Source organism: Trachypithecus francoisi, unplaced genomic scaffold (assembly GCF_009764315.1).
Source record: "Trachypithecus francoisi isolate TF-2019V2 unplaced genomic scaffold, Tfra_2.0 Lachesis_group9, whole genome shotgun sequence".
In the NCBI taxonomy this organism is placed as follows: domain Eukaryota; kingdom Metazoa; phylum Chordata; class Mammalia; order Primates; family Cercopithecidae; genus Trachypithecus; species Trachypithecus francoisi.
This window is the reverse complement of record NW_022681474.1, coordinates 58,714,218-58,723,908: the sequence shown is the minus strand read 5'-3', so window position 1 is coordinate 58,723,908 and position 9,691 is coordinate 58,714,218. Positions and strand designations below refer to the sequence as shown.

General features: G+C 47.0%; 1 long non-coding RNA gene across 5 annotated transcripts in view; it reads left to right on the top strand.

Annotated features, from left to right (window-relative positions):
• The first annotated feature begins 6,649 nt into the window (after positions 1-6,649).
• LOC117081959 overlaps positions 6,650-9,691 on the top strand; it is a 38,823-nt gene continuing 35,781 nt past the window's right edge. Inside the window, exons 1-2 of one of the 5 annotated variants that reach the window (XR_004436398.1) lie at positions 6,650-6,686; positions 6,904-7,304. This is a non-coding gene — a long non-coding RNA (uncharacterized LOC117081959). Of the gene's footprint in view, positions 6,687-6,903; positions 7,305-8,093; positions 8,274-9,691 lie in introns of those variants that run through there. The other 4 variants (XR_004436396.1, XR_004436395.1, XR_004436394.1 and 1 more) reach the window with 4 other exon arrangements.

Here is a 9,691-nt window from a genome sequence, read left to right as displayed (position 1 = left end):
AACAGAAAAAAGATATTGTAACTGATACGTTGGTATTCCCAAAACAGGACGCATCCAATTAATATCCCCTAAAAGCTTTTGAAAGTCATTTAATGTTTTTAAATGATCGCGTCGAATTTGAATCTTTTGGGTCGAATATTTTGTGGTCCCAAGGCATAACCTAAATATTGAATAGGAAAATCCATTTGAATTTTTTCTGGGGCAATATTAAGTGAGTATAAAGAGAGTTGCGTTTGTAAGGATGTAAAAGCATCTTGCTGCTCTTTTTTAGTGGGTGCAGCAAGAAGAATGTCATCCATATAATGATATAAAAGAACAGAAGGATGACATTTTCGAACAGGATCCAGAGCTCGATGAACAAACTCTTGACACAAGGTGGGGCTGTTTAACATTCCTTGAGGCAAAACCTTCCATTGATATCGAGAAAGTGGCTGAGAATTATTAAAAACAGGGACAGAAAAGGCAAAACATTCACAATCGTTTTGATCCAAAGGAATAGAAAAAAAAACAATCTTTTAAATCAATAACCATAAGCAACCAATCTTGAGGAATCATAAAAGGGTTAGGAAGGCCAGGTTGTAAGGATCCCATGGGTTGAATACATGCATTAATAGCACGAAGATCTGTCAATAGTCTCCATTTACCGTTTCTTTTGCTTGTTTGTTTGTTTGTTTGTTTGTGTTTTTTTTTTTTTTTTGAACACAAAGACAGGGGAATTCCATGGAGAAGTACTAGGTTCTATCTGACCTAGGGATAATTGTTCCTGAACCAAGTTTTCCAAGGCCTCCAGCTTCTCACGTGTTAAAGGCCACTGTTCAACCCATACAGGAATATTAGTTTTCCATGTCAAGGGAAGGGCTTGAGGCTGCTGAACAGTGGCTACATGTTTAAAGATTTTTCAAGGGGATTGTAGCCCATGCAGAACATCATATTCTTGGCAGAATTAGAGACATGAGGAATAGAAACAAAAGCTCCAAATTGTTGCAATAAATCTCACCCCCATAAATTTAGGGCAATAGGAACAATACAAAACTGAACTTGGGCCACTTGGCCATCCGGCCCTCGGCAATTTAAGGATTGAGAACTTTGATACACCTCAGAGGCGGAACCTAATCCTGTAAGAGAAACAGCAACAGGCTGTTTAGGCCACTGCAAAGGCCATTGATCAGAGGCAATAATGGAAACGTCAGCTCCAGTGTCGACCAAGCCCTGAAAAATTTGTCCCTCTACTTCGAGGGGAAACAAGGGTTTTTGTTGAGTTACTAAAGTTTCCCAAAAAATATGTTTACCCGTGCTTCCAAAACCTCCGGTTCTTTCTTGCCTCTGTGAAGGAAATTGAAAATAAGGCAATACAAGGAGTTGTGCAATTCGCTGCCCCTTTTTCAGAGATATAGGTTTATGAGCTTGGGCCATAATTTGAATTTCCCCTTTATAATCAGAATCTATAACACCCAAATGAACTTGTAAACCTTGTAAAATGCTACTACTTCGTCCTATAAGCAACCCAACAGTATGTGGAGGTAATGGCCCAAAAACACCTGTGGCCAATTTAACAACTCCCATTTCTGGGGTAAGTTCAACAGCCTGTAAAATCGCCACATCAGCAGCGGCGCTACCAGAAGTAGCAGAGAAAAGCTGAGCTAATGAAAATTGGGGGTTAACATTGGCTGATTGGTCTGCTGATGCTGAACCCCTGAGCTGACTGGAAATTGCAAATGAAGAGGGCTTGTATTGTTGTTGCCCCAAGCTGAAGGGCCCCTTTGCAAGTTTCCTGATCCGGAGGTGAGAGAATTACCGTTTTTGTCCATTTTAGAGTGACATTCATTAGTCCAGTGTTGCCCTTTGCCGCAACGACGACAGGGCTCAGTAGGAAGCTTTTTAAATTCTACTTTGGAGGAGTCACTCCTATTAGATAACTTACGGCACTAGATAACTTACAGCACTCCTTTTTTTTTTTTTTTTTTTTTTAAATGACTGGTCTTTCCACATTGGAAGCAAACTCCCTTTTTTCCCATGAATGCCTTAGATAAAGCTCTAGCAAACAACTGAGCGTTGTAGGCAGCCCCTCCCACTCCTGCACAGGCTCTAATATCTTCTATTTGTAAGTTTTCAGCAGCTTTTAGAGGACGCAACAACCTCTGACATTCCTGATTAGCATTTTCAAAAGCTAGTGTGGTTACCAGGATTTTGCCTGCTGCCCCGTTACCCGCAGTCTTTATTACAGCATCTTGGAGCCGAGCAACAAAATCAAGATGAAGTTTATTGGCACTCTGCAAAACCTTAACAAAAGACAAGGCAACTTTCCCCGATGATTCTACTTTACACCAACCCTTTAAAAACAGTCCTTTAACTTGTGCTAATGCCATATCATCGAGTCCAGACTGAGCCCCTACGGTAGTAAACTGACCAGTATCTGTTAATTGCGCCTCTGTTGGCCCTGGAGGATTTTTAGCAGCAATACGGCGGGCCTGTTCTTTGGCATCTTCCAGCCACCAACTGCATAGCTGAAGCCACTGAAAGCGGTCCAAAACAGCCTTCCCCAAAGTCTCCCAAGCAAGAGGCAAAAACAAATTCTCAGAGGAGAAAGAATCTAGAAGCCCCATGACAAAAGGAGATTGAGGGCCATAATTAGCAACAGTTGCCTTCATTTCTTTAAGAAATTTAAATTGAAGAACATTATACTGCACATTTATACCCCTTGAGGAATTGGTCATTAGGACCAAAAGGTTGCCTAATAATGGGGAACAATTGTAGAGGATCCTCATCCTCTTGAGAATCCAATACCTTAATTACAGCTTTGGCAGTAGAAGCAGGAACAGCAAAAACTGTGCCTGAACGAGGCAGCATTTCCACTGACGGTGGCGGTGGGGGAAAACTGTCCTCCTCCTCCGCCTTAGGTACTGATGGGGGTGGATGAACCATGGGAAAAGTAAAAACAGGAGTGGGTGGAGGAGAAGATTGGGGGGGAGATAACTGCAATTGCAAAATTTGTTGTAACAATTGAACAACCGGCTGCAGCTCCTTTCGAATCTCTGATTCCTTTCCATGAGACACATTATCACACAAAGGACCTTCTCCTTCAGTTACAGAATTATCCAAAAGAGGGGAAGCAGCTATAGGAGACTTCAAAGACTCTACATCCCCGCCTTCTCTCTTTTCCGAATCTGTCTCTAAGAGCTCCAAAGCCTGAGTAATTGAGGCACAAAGGGTCCACAAAGACGTTGACATTACATCGCCGCGCTGATGCGCTCGACAAAGGGTTTTTAACAACCTGTTGCCATTCTCGCTTATTTAATTGTACTTCAGTTTGATATTGAAACCAAGAGCAATGTTGTTCCACATGAGCAAACAATTTCCGCAAAGTTCTCGCTTTTATATCAACCCCAATAGAAAGTAGAAGTCCTTGTAATAATCTTACATATTCCGAGGCCAAGGAACTGGAATTCCCCATAATGAAAGCTTAAGAAGGTTCCCCTTAATAATTAATTCCCGGGTTTTACCCGCTCCTATGGGGTTCCCCTTCTTGTTCCCCACTACTCACCCTGTGCACCCTGCTCGCTGCGCCACTTCTTGGGGCCTGTGCCGGGGGTGGTGGAAAATGAACAGACACAGACACAAAAGACAAAGACAAACAGAGAACATGGCGGCCGCGCCTAAAGCCTCCGCCTCACTTTATTTATACCCCATAAATCCCACGTCAGCAAAAATGACATAATACAAAACAAACTTTCTGCACCCAGATATAACCTACTGCTTAGTTCTTTGTTTCTAAGTTCTTTCTTATTTTGTCTGCCTTCTTGGCGCCTACTAGAGTTCATTAAAAGTTCAACTAGAGATAGTATCCTTGACTACTGGAGTTCATTGAAAGTGCAACTAGCTAGAGATACTGTCCTTGAGCCCTATATATTCTCAGCATATTATTTTCAACGGCCCCTGCACTCACCCAAGAACCAAACTGTCCCCCACTCTTGCCCCTGAGAGATCAAGCTCTAATCATGGCCTCCCTTGCTCACACATTCTCCATGGTTCCACACTGGCCTTGTGAGAAAATTCCTGCACCCAGCCTGGCATTCAAAGACCCTGCCCTAATTTGCTCCTGTCTACTTCTCTCTATCTTTGATAAATATTTCTGTCTAGAAGGCCTTTTTTCCCTTCTTCACCTGCCCAACTCCTATTCACACTTCAGAACTCAGCTCAGGTCAGATGAGGTGTCTCATGCCTGTAATTCCAGCACTCGGAGAGGCCAAGACAGGAGGATTACTTGAACCCAGGAGTTCAAGGCCAGCCTGAACAACATGGTGTAACCCCATCTCCACAAAAAAATACAAAAATTAGCCGTGTGCAGTGGCATGTGCCTGTAGTCCCAGCCTGAAGCAGAAGGATCAATTGAGCATGGAAGGTCAAGGCTGCAGTGAGCAGTGATTGTGCCACTGCACTGAGCTATAGAGAAAAAATAACTCAGCTGAAAAAAAACCCATTCCTCCAGCAAGCGCTCCTTGCCATTCCTCTGGAATCCTACAGTCCCCATCCTTCTCCTCTAATTCTGACCCCATGGGGCTGGCAGTAGATCTATCCAGACTTGTCTCACCTAGACTAGACAGCCCTCTAGATCAGGCCTAGGAAAGGACAGTAAAATTTGGAGAGTGCAACAGGTCAAGAGAGACATTACTGACTCCCTTCTCTTTAGCTTCCCTTGACAACTTCCTCTCAGACTGCCCCAGCTGACACCCTGCCCTGAAATACACACGCTTGCAAATCCAGCCACTCACCATTGACCTGTCCTGGACTCAGGTGTGAAGAGCCAACCAACGAATGCAGATGTGGAAGCCCAGGTTGTGTATGTGTATTCATAGTCATGTGAGAATTCCAGCCAAGTCCAGACAGACCCCTGGTACCCCATTCTGCAGATGTTGGTGAGGCTGGTATTTCTGGGGAGGTGTCAGCAAACGCTGAATGTGCCAGACATAAGGCAAAAGACCAAGGTTTAGGGAGGCATCTTCTATACACACACACACCTGCCCCCCTTGGCTTGTCCAGCCAGAAAGCAGAAAGCTGTGGCATCTGCCCAGCGCAAAGGAAGATGGGTGGATCCACTGACCCGAGGATAGAGCAGAGCAGAAAGGACAGGAAAAATCCAAGAGAGCTTTTAAGGGGAGGAGTCATGTAGTTTGGCTTAGATGCAGGGGCTAGACAGGGGCCTGAGCAGATGAGCAGGGGACTGGGCATTTGAAGCTGAGAGTCTTGCACCTCCCTACCCCTTTCTTTGCACCCTCATGCTTAAGCATTTATTATCAACTTGTGCTAACCACTGAGCTAAGCTGACCTCCAAATAATTAGAAAGCCGAAGTAAACCAACATCCATAGAAGATGAGACAGGTGACTGAGGGCCTACTGTTACAAAGCCAAGGTAGTTTGAGGCTGCAATGAGCTATGAATAACTGTGTTTTAGCCTGGGAGACAGAATGAGACCCTATCTGTAAAAAAAGAAAAAACAGTAAAAACAAAGCATAAATTAATCTCAATTAAAAAAAAAAAAAGGCAGATCAGATGGCCTGTAGTCCCAGCTAACCAGGAGGCTGAGGCAGGAGAATGGCGTGAACCCAGAAGGCGGAGCTTGCAGCGAGCCAAGATTGCACCACTGCCCTCCAGCCTGGGTGACAGAGCGAGACTCCGTCTCAAAAAAAAAAAAAAAAAAAAAAAACATGGCAGATGGTTTTACAGTTGTTTTATCAAAACTCAAAGAACAGGAAAGCCCAAGTTATTTCACCAAAGTCAGACCTTTTAAATAGATGGTAGCTGCCCAAGTCATTTTTATGAAACAACTTTTTTTTTCTTTTTATTTTTGAGACGGAGTCTCGCTCTGTCACCCAGACTGGAGTGCAATGAGGCGATCTCGGTTCACTGCAAACTCTGCCCCCCGGATTCACACCATTCTTCTGCCTTAGCCTCCCGAGTAGCTGGGACTACAGGCACCCGCCGCCACGCCTGGCTAATTTTTGCATTTTTAGTAGAGACAGGATTTCACCGTGTTAACCAGGATGGTCTCGATCTCCTGACCTCGTAATCTCCTCGCTTCTGCCTCCCAAAGTGCTGGGATTACAGGCATGACCCACCACGCCTGGCCAAAACTTCTTTATGTCAAAACCTAAGTCTAAAAAGGAAAAAGTGTCGACCATGATAGGGGCTGTTAGGCAGGGATTTCAAGGAAGTCCTCTCCAAAGAGGTGACATTTGGAGAGGCCTGAAGCACCAGAAAGAGGCAGCCAAGCCAGGAAGAGGCAGGAATGGGAAGGTCTGGGGAAAGACTGGTCCTGGCAGGGGGAACTGCAAAGGCAAAGGCCCAGAGGTGATCAGGAGCTTGGCATTTGGAAAAATAAAGAGTCTATGTGACTGGATAGCATGATAGTGTGGGTGAGTGGGCAGAGGAGGAGATGGTGACAGGGTCTGCACTGGTCAGGCCACCTAGGTCCTGGAGCCCACAGTGAGAAGCACGTGCTTGACTCTGAGAACAAGAGAGAGCCACTAAGAGTTTGGGGACAGAGGAACGTTGGCATTTAATTTTATAGCTTTTTGAGGTTGTTTTGTTTTCTTACAAACAGGGTCTCAGTCCGTTACCCAGACTGGAGTGCAGCTTGAAATATTTTCAAATTTATCTTGTGGTTTCTTTTTTGATCCAATGATTTAGAGGTGGGTTGTTAAATTTTCACATATTTTCAGATGTCCAATATTTCTTTCTGTTGTTAATTTCTAATTCTGTTTCAGTCAGATAACTTATTTGTTTTTCCTCTCTCCTGTCTTCTGATCCTGTTTTTCCATTGACTACCATTTTTAAAATAAACTTATTTCAGTGTGGCATTTACAATCCTATTTTATTATTTTGCTCTATTTCTGATGTGTTTTTCAGTGCTTGTTCCAGGGATTATGATGTGCTTTTGATTTTTTCCAACAAATGACGGACGAAGTGATAGACTTCTTCCCCGGCTGGGGCTCTGGAGCGCTGCCCGGAGGCAGTGGATGGAGGGCACGGGGCATGGCATCAAGAGCTCTGCAGCCAGGGTCTGGTGCATCCTCTTGTTCCACCTCCCAGGAGCCACGCAGCCAGCACCCGCAGCGGCCTGTGCGCCCCAGCCAGGCTTGACCTCAGCGCTGTGGCAGCCATATACCTCACCTGGGCAGGCCTCGGGCTGCATGCAGACCGTAGAGTGCCCAGGCCCCTTGAGGCAATCAGAGGGCTGGATCTGCAACACGGCCCCGGGGAATGGATGATGCAGAGGCGACGAAGCTACACTGTCTTTCCTTTTGGAGGTGAGGGGGAAGAAAAAAGAAAACAAGGAAATGAAAGATGGAAAATGTATGGGCTCTCCTTCCTTTCCTTTGCTCCTGCGTGCTCTCTGGGGTTGGGGGGCACAGCGAGCTTCAAGAGGTGGCCGGGATTCCCCCTGCCTCGCCCTCAGTTCCCTGGGAGAGGTCAGCACGGCCCCTCCCGTGGGCGTCACAGAGACCAATGCGGGTCCCCCTCTCTGGGAAGGGGCGAGTCTGGAGTTCGCAGGGCCCCTCACGGGCGCTGACGCAGAGAGAAGCTGAGGTGGCACCGTACCCCAGGGTCCCTGCCTGCCTTCTGGGGAGCCCGGTGACCCAGGCAGCCCCGGTGAGGCCGCGGTTGTCTGGGCCCTACCGAGGCCCCCGGGCTCCCACAGGATGGATGGGGACAGTGAGGCTGGGGAGGCCCTGCTGCCCTCGGTACTGTCCCTCCAGCTCCCAGCTTTCCGTAGTTCTCTGGGCCCCCTCAGCAGAGGGTCAGGGGAGCCCATCCTGGATCCTGAGGCGCCGAGTTTGAGGGACCCCAGAGCTCCGGTCAGGCCGCTTCCTTTGCTGATGGTGAAGCTGAGGTCCAGAGGAGGGCAGGGGCAGGTCCCAGGCGCTAGGGAGCCGATCTCGGGGCTGGGGTCCTAGGGAGGCTCCTGCGACCTCCAGGGCCCTAGAGCCAGGGAGGATGAGAGACCCGGCGCCTTTCGTCCAACCCTGGGGGTGGGCAGAGGCTCAGCCTATGCCGCAAGGCAAGCTGCTTCTGGCCAATCCGTGCCGCGACCCCTTTAAGAAAGGGTGGTGCTTCAGCCTGGCGCGAGGGACGCCGCCAGCCTGCATTCCCATACCGAAGCCGAGACTGCGCGTCCTGCGCGCGGTCCCAACAGCCTTAGTTGCTTGGTCAGAGCGAGCTTCGGAGAAGCAGTGGTGGTTTCCATGTGACGGCGGAGGAAGAGGGAGGTCTTGGAGGTAAGTGGCGGGGGCATGGACACCACGGGGAACCCTCCTGGCCTCCCTGCACCTTCCTGGCCGCTCCCTGCTTTCGGGCTCTGACTTCTTGGTAGGCATCTGGGCCCGAGTTGTTTGCGTGGGGCCGGTTGTGGGACCCTGGCCGCGGCAACGTCTACATCCCTGTCAGGAAGTCTATGCCCCTGTCCGACCCGCGTTCGGTGTACAGGAGCGCCCTGGCCCAGAGCCGGCGGTGAAGCGCGGGACCTGGGTCCCTGTGAGCCCCACGGGACTCTGAGCTGGGGTCTAGGGTTATTTTTGATGCCTCAGGACCGTTAGAAAGAGACCTTGTTAGAGCAAGGGACAGCTGTAGTCTCAATTCTTTGAGGAGTCTCTAGCTATTTAGCGGTTTTCCATGGTGCGTATCCTAGTTTTCATTTCCACCTACAGTGTGTGTGTGAGTTCCCCTTTTTCGAAAAGCACACACACATTCCTTTTTTTTTTTTTTTTTTGAGATGGAGTCTCGCTCTGTCTCCCAGGTAGAGTGCAGTGGCGCCATCTCGGCTCACTGCAACCTCTGCCTCTCAGTTTCAAGCAATTCTCCTGCCTTAGTCTCTGAAGTAATTGGAACTACAGGCGCCCACCACCATGCCTGGCTAATTTTTGTATTTGTAGTAAAGACGGGTTTCACTATATTGGTCAGGCTGTCTCAAACTCCTGACCTCGGGTGATCCTCCCGCCTCAGCCTCGCAAAGTGCTAGGATTACAGGTGTGAGCCACCGCTCCTGGCCCCTCCTATTTTGAAAAAAATTTCTAGGAGTATTCAATAAGTGTGAGATTATCTGCGTGTGGTTTTGAATTACAGTTTTCTAATGAATAGTTAATTTTGAGGACCTTATCTCTTATCTGTTGTTAGATTTTATGTCTGCGCAGACTTGTCCAGGTTCTTTGCGACATATTAGATTGGATTATTTTGCTACTTTGTAGTGTTTTTTTGTGTGTGTACACATTAGATGACAACTCTTCATGAATTACCTGATTGCCTGAAGTTTTTGCCTAATCTATAGGATGCTTTTTTATTTGGAAAGTAGTTTTCTTTGCTGTGTAGAAACTTTTCAGGTTGATGTAGTCCCATATGTTTATTTTTGCGTTTCATGCATGTAATTTTGGTCACCCATATAAGAAAATATGTATCAGTGACAAAGCATTTAATTGTCAATGAGGTTTTTCTTCCAGGGTATTACTTTTCCTCTTTGCAAAGGTGAGCAGAGATTCAAGTGACCCAAAGTATATGCTCAACCTGTGTGTTAGTTAAAAACATTTTGTGATTTATGGCCTTCAATTTGAGGGAGGTGATTTTCATACATTGTGTAAAATAAGGGTCCTATTTCTCGCTGCTGGATCCGGATATCATTTTTCTTAAAGGTATTCATTGACCA